This window comes from Schistocerca americana, chromosome 1 (assembly GCF_021461395.2).
Source record: "Schistocerca americana isolate TAMUIC-IGC-003095 chromosome 1, iqSchAmer2.1, whole genome shotgun sequence".
NCBI classification, from domain to species: Eukaryota; Metazoa; Arthropoda; class Insecta; order Orthoptera; family Acrididae; genus Schistocerca; species Schistocerca americana.
Genome location: NC_060119.1, coordinates 277,513,406 through 277,525,620, shown reverse-complemented (window position 1 = coordinate 277,525,620; position 12,215 = coordinate 277,513,406). Strand labels below are relative to the sequence as shown.

The window sequence follows — 12,215 nt, the reverse complement described above, 5'->3', positions numbered from 1 at the left end:
CATGTCTACCGTGATCGTCCGACCTCATTAGGGATGCTAAAGAACAACATCAGATGGCAATTTCTCAGCCGGCCGTTGTGACCGAGCGGTTCTAGGCGCTTCAGTTCTGAACCACGCGATCGCTACGGTCACAGGTTCGAATCCTGTCTTGGGCATGGATGTATGTGATGTCCTTAGGTTAGTTACGTTTAAGTAGTTCTAAGTTCTAGGGGGCTGATAACCTCAGATGTTAAGTCGCATAGTGCTCAGAGCCATTTGGACCATTTGAGCAATTTCTCAGCATAGCAACTGATACGCTACACAGTGCTGTTCACAACATTATTCCGCGACTGCAGGTACTGTTGACGAATGGCGGTTGACACGTTGAGCATGTGTTATAAAGACCATCGTCTTCGCTAAAAATCACTTGTTTTGCCAGTTATTGCTTTTGTATCATATAAAGCGGTATCTGCCGGTCATTTTGTGCATCTTTTTTTGGTCTCAATTAAATTCCAAGTAATTTCAAACATGTGTGTCAATTTTTAACTTTCTATCTACACTATTCCATGAAATGTTGAATTTTTAAATGTTACGGGCTTTTGGGTCAACTTGTGTTACAGAACAGACAAATTTCATGTAAGCTTCGATCCGACACTTCCGAACCCGCTAAAAATTCCCTCTTGTGCTAAAGAGTAAACAGTTCCGACTGTTGTAAGCTTTTCATTTCAGACTCATCGTGGGTTAGTTACGAAATGTTTTATTACCCTCCGGTTTTCGATGTGTTAGTTGCTCATTATTTTAGTCTTGTTATAATCGACTTTTTGCCTTACATGAGACATGATTGATTAATTTCTTCCATTCGTTGAAGTGCATCTGCAGTAAAGACGGACAGTGCAACCAAGAGCGACACGGGATCGGTGCTCAAAAAATGTAGTGGCAGACGCTACAAGACAAACGTTGTGCATCGCGGAGACGTTTACTGTTGCAATTCTGCGAGCATACTTTGAAAGAAGTGGCGGAAAACCATTACTTCCTTCCACATGTGTCTTGCGACATGAATAGGACGAGAAAATAAGAGAAAGTAGATCTCATACAGAGATTATCAACAGTCATTGTTCCCACGCGCCATTCATGCAGGGAACATGGAAGAGAAAAATGACGGTGTTTCCAAAAGTACTTTCCACCACACAGTGTAATGTGACTTGCGGATTATAAATGTGAACGTAGACGTACAATGTCATCAGGTAAAGGTGGTTCAGAAATGTACCATTAACACGAAATGGCTCCTTCGTTTCTCCTATTTAAACATCTGAAAACTAGTTCTGGCATTGCTGAGATTACGATTGGCGTTACGGAATCTTCTTCCCGGACTGCTGTTTCAATCACTAGTTTTTCATTATCTTGATGAAGTACGATGGAAGCAGCACCTTTTAATAACGTCAAGGCATCTAGAAATTAATTCTACAACACGGTATGTATCGCTCCCTTAGTGAGTGCGATGACAGGATTACACTAAGTACAGGGTGAACAAAACATTTAAGCAATCGTTCTTTGTTTCAAATGCGAATGGATAGAGGAGAAACGCAGATACGGATGGGAAGTACCTCCTGCCATACACTACACATTAGTTTTCAATGCGAAAAACTAGATGTTGATGTAGAAACACAGCTCTCTCTTCCCTTGGTTCAGATGCTAGTTCCAGAACCATTTTTTATTTGCCCATCAACATGTTGCACTTGGCCTGCCACATGCTAAGAGCTGAGCAGCTCCTGCGCTCGCGCTTCAGGTTTCTCAGATGGCTGAACCGCTACGCTGCGTCACTCAGCACGGAGCTCAGCGTTTCCTCTGGCGAGTCGCCACTGTCAGCGCTTCACGACACCGGCGGTCTTAAGTTACTGAAGAACTGGGCCGTACAGTCAGGTGGACGATAATGTCTACAGGTGGCAACGCAGGACTCCGAAATACGAATAAAGATACTGCTAAACATAAACGAGCACTAACACGAATATAAGATATTGCTAAGCACATACCGTACAGCCTTTGATGCAAAATCCAGGAATTCAGAAATACTGGTGGTCGACGAAAATATGGAAACATCACAAGAAAATACGGTGTAGGAATACCATTAGCATTGAAGACAGTGTCCAGTTACCTCGGAAAGGACGTCCGCAGGTCGTGCTCTAGTAGCTACCGTTGCTATCTCTGGATCACGGGATTCTGGGTTCGATTCTCGGCCAAGTTGGAGAATTTCTTGGCCCGGGGACAGAGTGTTTGTGTTGTCCTCGTCATTTCATCATGATCCTCATCATTCGTGACAGTGGCTAGATTGGACTGTGAAAAAATTGGGACTGTGAAAAAATTGGGACTGTGAAAAAATTTGGACTGTGAAAAAATTGGGACTGTGAAAAAATTGGGACTTTGTACAGGCGCTGATAACCGAGCAGTTGAGGGGCCCACGAACCAAACATCACCACCACCACCTCGGAAAGGATAACCATACAGTTCCTGTATGGTTTTCAAGCCAATCTTATACCATTATTCCATCAAAATAGTGGAAAGTCCAGGTAATGATGACGGAGGTGGATGGCGATCTCGCATCCTTCTCTCCCAAGAGGCCCACACAGGCTCAATAATACTGAGATCTGGTTCTGTGGTGGCCAGGGGAGATGGGACACTCCATCCTTGTGCTCACATAACCAAATCTATACGATGCGAGCTGTGTGAACAGCGGCCCTGTAGTCTTGGAACTCAGCATCACCATTGAGGAACAAAGATAAGAGATGGACCTGATCAGCCAGAATTATCACTTCATCATTGGTTGTAACGTGACCCCGCACGGTAACCGTGACGTCTATGTAATACCACGATATGGCTGCCCAAATCACCACTGAACCTCCGCCATGTATCACTTCTGGGACGTAAATTTGGCCAGAATTTTAAACAGTGTAGAACAAGACTATTCCGTTCAGATGGTTCAAATGGCTCTGAGCACTATGGGACTTAACGTCTGAGGTCATCAGTCTCCTGCAACTTAGAACTACTTAAACCTAACTAACCTAAGGATATCACACACATCCATGCCCGAGGCAGGATTCGGACCTGCGGCCGTAGCGGTCGCGCGGTTCCGGACTGAAGCGCCTAGAACCACTCGGCCACAGCGGACTATTCCGTCCAAATAACTTTGTCCATTTCTCCACAGTCGAGGTTTTACTGCTTCGGCATCGCGCTTTCTTGATAAGGGCATTTCCACCACGAGTGGTTTTGTAATTCCAGTTCGCACTGTAATTCCCCACTTCCGGAGCTCCCTTCGTGTTGTTTTGGAGCTGACAGGGTTTGCAAGTGCGACATTCAGTTCTGCCGTCACTTTTTCAGCGGTCGTCCTCTCATTTATTGTCAGAGTCTTCGTCAGTGACCGCCCGTCACGATCACTCAACACAAACTTTCCCTTGTTCGGTATTAATCTTCGGTACGGTGCTTCTTGAAACAACAACACTTCGGTACCATTGGTTACCGAAGCACCGCCCACACGTTCAAGAAACTGCCCACTATCTAATTCATTAGTTGTGACATAATGCATACACACAACTACAAGGAGCACTGTTCCGACCACGGCTGTCACTTGCAACGTGCAGAGGACATCGCACAGATTGTTGGTTGGTTTGCGGGAAGGGACCAAACAGCGAGGTCATCGGTCCCATCGGATTAGGGAACGAAATCGGCCGTGCCCTTTCACAGGAACCATGCCGACGTTTGCCTGAAGCGATTTAGGGAAATCACGGAAAACCTAAATCAGGATGGCCGGACGCGGGTTTGAACCGTCGTTCTCCCGAGTGCGAGTGCTGTGTGCTAACCACTGAGCCGCGCGGGATTAGCCGAGCGGTCTCAGGAGCTGCAGTCACGGACTGTGAGGCTGGTCCCGGCGGAGGTTCGAGTCCTCCCTCGGGCATGGGTGTGTGTGTTTGCCCTTAGGATAATTTAGGTTAAGTAGTGTGTAAGCTTAGGGACTGATGACCCTAGCAGTTAAGTCCCATAAGATTCGACACACATTTGAACACATCTTTTGCTAGCCACTGCGCCACCTCGCTCGGTCATCGCACAGATGCTGCTCGTGGTCAAATACAACAGCGCCGCCTGCAGGCTTGGCTAGCATCTGCGTTTATGTTCATTTCTCGTGGTGTTGCTATATTTTTGTCCAACCCCTGTAGGTCCTGATGATCAGTTGAGGAAAGACGCAGAGGGAAAGAAGAATCCTTCACGCTTGCAGCTGATTGAATACGTGACGTCACTTTAATCCTCGTTACTGTAACCTTTCAGACATGAGATCATTTTCAGATATCATAGTTTAAGTCAGTAAGTTCTATCATGATCCACCACCATGCACAACGCGGCCGTGTCCTGTGCCAAGACTACTTGAAAACATTGTGAACGTTACGAGCATTACTCGAAATATAATTCCAGCACAAACAACCATGCAGCAATTCGGCTGCAATTGTTCAACAGAACATCTGACCTTATTTTGATAATCGAATCTGAACTGCACTCCAGTGCTTCTTTCTGCCGGTTGTTACTCCTATTACTTATTTTTGCAACCCATATTTTGAGGTATTAGCCCACTCCCTAGCATTACTGACAAGATGTTTTGAATAATGGTACAAACTTAACGAGCAATGAATTTGTAATCATTATAGAAATTAACTACTAATCTAGATATAAAAAACAATACATTCACAATCTTACGACACTAAAATAAATACCTGGCAAATCAATTTATAGAGGGCACAGTTTAACAAAACTGCGTTAGGCAGTTAACGTTTGGAAGTGTCATGAAGTGGAGAATAACTAGAGTAACTTAAGTCAGTCTGTTCATTCCTTTACGCAGTGACAGTTACCATGAGTCAAGGCAGTCGCGTAGATGCAGTATTTCTGACTACCGAAATGTATTTGTCTTAGTACCGCACCAACGGCTGTCAATGAACGTACGGAAAGCTCAATCCTACTGGATTGAGTATTTCTTGTCAGAGAGAAATTAGAATGTTACCGAAAGTGGAGAGTCAACGACAGAGGTGGAAGTTCTGGTGTGCCTCACAGTGTGTGTTGGGGCCCTTTGCTATTCATGTTGCATATTAATGAAGTGACCGACAGTATTAATACTAGAATCAGAATTTTCGCAGATTATACTGTTATCTTTAACGAAGTACTGTCTGAAAATAGCTCCACAAATATCGAATCACGTTTGGAAAAGATTTAAAGAAGTCAATTTGCTTTCAATGTTCAGAAGTGTAAAATTTTGCTCTTCACAAAATGCAGAACTGTAACACTCTTTGACTTGAATATCAATGAGTCACAGCTGGAGTGTCAGCTTACATCAATACCTGGATGTAACAATCTACGGCCGGCCGGTGTGGCCGAGCGGTTCTAGGCGCTTCAGTCCGGAACCGCGCGACAGCTACGGTCGCAGGTTCGAATCCTGCCTCGGGCATGGATGTATGTGATGTCCCTGGGTTAGTTAGGTTTAAGTAGTTCTAAGTTCTAGGGGACTGATGACCTCAGCTGTTAAGTCCCATAGTGCTCAGAGCCATTTGAACAATCTACGGCCATGATCACTTAGGGTCAGGAGTACGCAGGTAAAGGGGGAGAATTAGATACAGTGGTAGGATTCTGGGAAAATGGAATGAGGCTACAAAGGAAATTGCTTACATATCAATCGTGTGGGACTCATACCAGATTACAATAACACGGTATGTTGAACGAATATTAAGAAGAGCAGCATCGGATTGTTTGACCGACGAGAGAGCGCCACGTGAATAGACAGACGCCTGAAGAAAGAAGCCAAATTTTCTAGGTTCGTGTTTTTTCAAGTTTGAAGAAATAGTATTAAATGTTGAATGTACGAATATTCTACAACTGCCTACCTATCGTTTCCGTAGGAGGCACAGGGATAAGGGTAGAGTGGTTACAGTGCGCAAAGAGGAGTCTGGTTGGTTGGTTGATTTGGGGAAGGAGACCGGACAGCGTGGTCATCAGTCTCATCGGATTAGGGAAGGATGGGGAAGGAAGTCAGCAGTGCCCTTTCAGAGGAACCATCCCGGCATTTGCCTGGAGTGATTTAGGGAAATCACGGAAAACCTAAATCAGGATGGCCGGACGCGGGATTGAACCGTCGTCCTCCCGAATGCGAGTCCAGTGTCTAACCACTGCGCCACAAAGAGGAGTCTGAGCAGTCATTCTTTCCACACACCGTACGTGAATAGACCACAAAAAAACTCAATATACAGGGTGGTCAGAAACAGTCTGAAAAGCTTGTGAGGGTGTTGCAGGATAGTTTGTGTTGAGAAACAATTTTTAAGGGGACTAGCACGTGGAAAATGTCAAATACCGATTTTTAAATGTTTGACTTGAAAAGTTCTCTTGTTTTCTGAACAAGAAAAAGTTTCATTCGAGGAAATAGTACCGAAGAGAGTCCCAGATTAGAGGAATTTAAAGGTGACTGCACAAATTACGACACCCCCATTTTGTTATCACTTTTTTGTCTCTATGGCAACGGCCGTGCCGCAGTAGATACACCGGTTCCCGTTAGATCACCGAAGTTAAGCACTGTTGGGCGTGGCTGGAACTTGGATGGGTGACCACCCAGCCGACATGCGCTGTTGCCGTTTTTCGGGGTGCACTCAGCCTCGTGATGCCAATTGAGGAGCTACTCGACCGAATAGTAGCGGCTCCGGTCAAAGAAAACCATCATAACGACCGGGAAAGTGGCGTGCTGACCCCTCGCCCCTCCTATCCGCATCCTCAACTGAGGATGACACGGCGGTCGGATGGTACCGATGGGCCACTTGTGGCCTGAAGACGGAGTGCTTTTTGTCTCTATCGTGATAGTGACCCAAGATTATTGGAGAAGTAATTGCATGATAGGACTCAAAACCCAAATGATTGTTTCAACAACTGTATATGGGAACTAATACCAAAAACTGTTCTGGTAGGACTAAATGCTTTGAAAATAGGTGTGCTGGATGCTCTGCTACGTTTCAATCATGGTGCTGTGTCAAGGTTTAAGGTTATAGTATTGAAGGACTGTCTGGTGGACCAAATATGCAAAGAACTTTAATGGTCATTGACTGGAGGAGACTTCGAAGCAGAGAAATCAGTGTTCGGAGCCACCAAAGTAGTAAGAATACGAAGAGGAAGTCTGAAAAGGAAAAGGGAGGCACAACAACACCAGAAACAAGATGAATACGGACCTGGGATGCATTAATGTTACGCAGGGTAGGTAGAAAAACAAGTGTTAACATGAATTTCCCGGAAGGTCAGTTTTTTTATATTCTGGTGCACACTGGATAAAAACTATTATAGACAGGGAGTTGAAATTTTGTATAGTGTCTTAAAACATTAGTCTGCATTAAATATATCCTCTCCTCTCGAACAGGCCATGAGGGCCCAACGATACCGACCATTCGCCGTGTCATCCTCAGCCCATAGGCGTCACTGAATGCGGATATGGAGGGGCATGTGGTCAGCATACCGCTCTCCCGGCCGTATGTCAGTTTCCGAGACCGGAGCCGCTACTTCTAAATCAAGTAAGTCCTCAGTTTGATTCGTAAGGACTGAGTGCACCCCGCTTGCCAACAGCGCTCCGCAGACCGGACGGTCACCCATCCAAGTGCTAGCCCAGCCTGACAGCGGCGGTAGTCTGACGGGAACTGGTGTTACCACTGCGGCAAGGGCGTTGCATTAAACATAGTAATGTAAAAAACTTCTTGAAAAAATCAGTCTTATATTTTGTTTTTATTTCGAGATATGTGTAGCCATGCTGTTCATAAATTATTGACGTGCTTTAATTCAATTGCATTCAATTCATTATTTATTCCCAAAAGATCTGTTACAAGATAGTAAGCATTACATATGCTTACAAATCTCATCATTGAGGAATTTCTCAAGTTTTCCACTTTTGTTCACGAACCAGTCCCGTTAAGACATAATTTTAATACATTGCGCCGTTTCCGCATTAATTACCACGAACGTTAACCTATCAGGCCATTGCATGCGCGAATTCGAGCGACCCTCCATGTACATTTACTGTCAGTTGTTCTCATAACATACATTGTAGCGTTCGAGATGCTCAGCCATTGGTTGGGATCGGTTCTTACTACCGCCCAAATCCAATTATTGTATAGCTTTCTTGTTCGGTTTTAGGGAACCAAACGAAGGACATGTTTGCGAAATCGTCTCTGGGGGCCGTTTGAATTGCGCGCGCAACGACCTGACCGGTTAAATTCAATGCTAAAATCTCGGAAACGGCGCAAACGTAGCAAACTTTTTTCTTAACAGTTATTTCTCAGCACAATCTACCTCGCAACACGCTTACAAGCTTTTCAGACTGTTTCAGACCATGTTGTATGGTTCAATGGAAGTACCTCCTGCCTTGCATTTGACAGCAGTTTCTACAGTACAGATGTGATGTAAAAGCTGTGACCCCGAAGGCAGATATTTTAGCTTCTCGTAACGTGGCTACAACGGCTGAGATAAAAAGAGTAGGACTGAAAATTAATCTTCACGAGGTGGCCTGATACAACCAGCAAACATTTTCGGAGTTCGTTGCACTGGTCATGATCAATACTAAAAAACACTGAGGTGATGGAATATTGCCCGCCTGCGAAACGCCGCTATCTGAATCGCATGCACAGAGGCACGGTGTCCACCGGTGGTCTGTCACACATAATAACGACGCAGATACTGGACGGGGCTTCCGCCATTAAACTCGTGGAGTGTCCCCGCTGATGGACGGCAGCGGCCTGTAATAGCGTGTCAGTCATTTCGGCCTATTCGCGGAACCGGAGGTGTCTACTGAAGGCGCAGAGCCACAAAGCGCAGATAACGAACCGGCGACGCTATGGGATGGCAGGACCAGCACTCGAAGGCACGTGGAGAGGCTGCCCGACCGCCGTAGGTCGTGTTTCAGCTCGCGGCAGCGTTAACTGACTCCCGCGACAGATAACGGTTGACCTTTCGCTTAACAAGCAACCTGTTTCCTGTCCCACTCCAAATACATCTTGCCGTCTCTGTGGTGGAAAAAACAGGCGACATCAAAACAGGAACACACTGAAATAGTAACACAACCTCCTCCAACAACTGTCCCAGCCACGCTTCTCTCCTCTCCACCCCCCACCCCCACCCCCCCACCCACCCAAAAAAAACAACACAGTAGAGATTGCCTAACCTGTTAAGTACGAGCAACAGGTTACGATATCCCAGGTGATAGGTTCCAAAGGCCTATCAATTATTTAACCGCTTTCACGTAGGCTCGAAATATCTACTTGTTGTATGAATGCAGGGTGTCTGTTCATTCGGGCATGTGCAAAAGGACCGACACCACGCATTCATATAACTGATAACGCTTCGACGGGCTGTGAATCCGTAACCTTCAATGCACATACATTTACGTTCAGCTTCCAGTGAGAATCTAAAATTAGTGAGCACAGACGACATGGTGGAGGACTGCGGAAAACAGATGGCGCTAGGTGGGTTTGCAGGCCGATCGAGTAGCGTGCCGAGACAGTCTGCGCATCTGCGATTAACACTGCGTCCGGGGTGGCGCCGCCGCGTTAGCTCAGAGTGTTCGGTCAGAGGGTTAGCTGCCCTATGTAATAAAAAACTACGTGAGCGGATCCACGGCGAACGTGAATAGGTGTCATGGGACGTCCGCCCCGAACAAATGCAGCGAACAAAAATTAACAAAATGATATTAACAACAAAAAAAGTTGGTGCTGTGGGGAACGCAACTGCCTAGTGAACAAGAGATCCTGAGTTCGGCTCATGGTCTGGTACACATTTTTACCCGTCGCCAATGATACGGCATGAAGTTCGGACGCAGCTGATATCAACAGTTCCTTCCCTTTCCTTTCCTTTCCCTTCCCTTCCCTTCCCTTCCCTTCTCTTCTCTTCTCTTCTCTTCTCTTCTCTTCTCTTCCCTTCCCTTTCCTTCCTTTCCTCCACCTTCAATTTATTCTCTTCTCTTCTCTTCTCTTCTCTTCTCTTCCCTTCCCTTCCCTTCCCTTTCCTTCCTTTCCTCCACCTTCAATTTACTTAATACTCGGTACACGTTTTGTAGTAGTCGCTAAAGGCAGTTTTCTTTCTTTCTTTCTCTTTCTCTTTCTCGCTTTCTCTCTCTCTCTCTCTCTCTCTCTCTCTCTCTCTCTCTCTCTCTCTCTCTCTCTGTGTGTGTGTGTGTGTGTATGTGTGTGTGTACTGTGTTTGTAGTGATCTGTGTTTTATCTCTTACTTCCATTTACAGATGATAAAACAGGTAATTAACTTCGGTCTATGACGACCATCTCCACGGCATGATACAAACGCTTTTCAACCACATGCATCCAACATAGTATGGTATAGACAGAAAATATTAAGCCAGGAAAGCTTTGTCGTTTCATGTGGTAGAAAAGTGTTTGTACTGAGCTCTTGCAGATGTCCATTAAAGACCAGAATTAATTACATGCTGCCCCGCTGGATTAGCCGAGCGGTCTCAGGCGCTGCAGTCATGGACTGTGTGGCTGGTCCCGGCGGAGGTTCGAGTCCTCCCTCGGGCATGGGTGTGTGTGTGTTTGTCCTTAATAATTTAGGTTAAGTAGTGTGTAAGCTTAGGGACTGATGACCTTAGCAGGATTTCACATCCATTTGAACATTTGAATTACATGCTATATGAGATTGTGGTCCGAAAATGGAATAAAGACATGAATACTTTCTTGCATCACTATGGATTTTGCTGTGAGTATCTCACAACTCCTGGGACTTGTGTTTTATTGTTACTTCAGAGGGGACACCTTGGGCTTTATGGAACATCGAGAGGCAGTCGCATTACGCCACATATGTGAAAAGGACAACACGAAATCACAACCGTGGTAAAAACACTTAAAAACTATGGCACAAAAAATTAATTTCACCTAATAGTAGCCAAAATACTGTTGCTGGCTCCAGTGCTCTCTGTTCCACGGTTGCATCATAGCAGACTGTTGCATTTAGTTACTATGCAAGATGCCTCGAATGCACAAACCTAAGTATACAGGTATATGTATTGGATGATTCTGCGTTGATGTTACAACTTTCAGAAATGATGGAGAAGGGTGAAGGTATGAATCTGAGGTAAGGGACCCTGATCCGAAACGCCAGAGCAGAAAGTTACAGGCGGCATTCGGTCTGATACCTCTGACAGCTGGTCTCTTCTACTGCAAGTCCTTTAACTAAACAAACGCTATTTTTAGCCTTCTTTCACAATTTATTATTAACGTTATTGTGCATCCTACGTTTCGGGCTATATACCCATTTTCAAGTATATTACTGATTCCCAGAGATGATAATGCACAGATAAACATGATGACAAGGCAAAGATAATCTTCTCAACTTCTTAAGATATCGATACACGGCTTAACGTACAATTACGTCAGTGACTACTTTTTTAACAACTTACATACATTATCACACATTCGCCAATTACATTACAATGACCAGACTAAAGTTATGCATCTACCAAGATATTTTTAACTACGATGGACCGAGGCCCAAAGTTTTTATTCTATCCTGGGGATGTGATCTCATCTAAAAGAGGTGAAAAACTGAATTGGGTTTGCTCGTTTAATAATAAGTGTGGGGCTATACCCATCCGTTTTTTTTAATTTCTAAAATTTCTAATTGCTTAGGTCTAGCAACCTTTTCCACTGTGTGTAGGACTTGTATATCTGTTGTGTATTTGTGGTTATTGTTCAGGCAATGTTCTGTAAAGGCTGAATAAAAAAAAAGGTCAAATGTGTGTGAAATCTTATGGGACTTAACTGCTAAGGTCATCAGTCCCTAAGCTTACACACTACTTAACCTAAATTATCCTAAGGACGAACACACACACCCATGGCCGAGGGAGGACTCGAACCTCCGCCGGGAGTAGCCGCACAGTTCATTACTGCAGTGCCTGATACCTCTCGGCTAATCCCGCGCGGCTGTTCTTTAAACATGGTACAGATTGACCTCCCCGACTGTCAAATGTAGCAAGACTGACACTCACGGCATGTGATTGTATAAACCCCACTTTTTGAGACAGCTGGTTGTTTGTCTTTTTGATTGAACATGAAACTACCTATTGTCTGATGGACATAGAAAAATACGGAGAAACCTTCATACGGAGTACATAGTAATTAAATGGGAAAACTGACACGACTGAAAGTATATCATAGCACAGGCAAACACGTTCCAGT

At 44.9% G+C, this 12,215-nt stretch overlaps 1 pseudogene; it reads left to right on the top strand.

Moving 5' to 3' along the window:
• The first annotated feature begins 6,515 nt into the window (after positions 1 to 6,515).
• LOC124555539 lies at positions 6,516 to 6,632 on the top strand (annotated as a pseudogene).
• Positions 6,633 to 12,215: the final 5,583 nt, after the last annotated feature.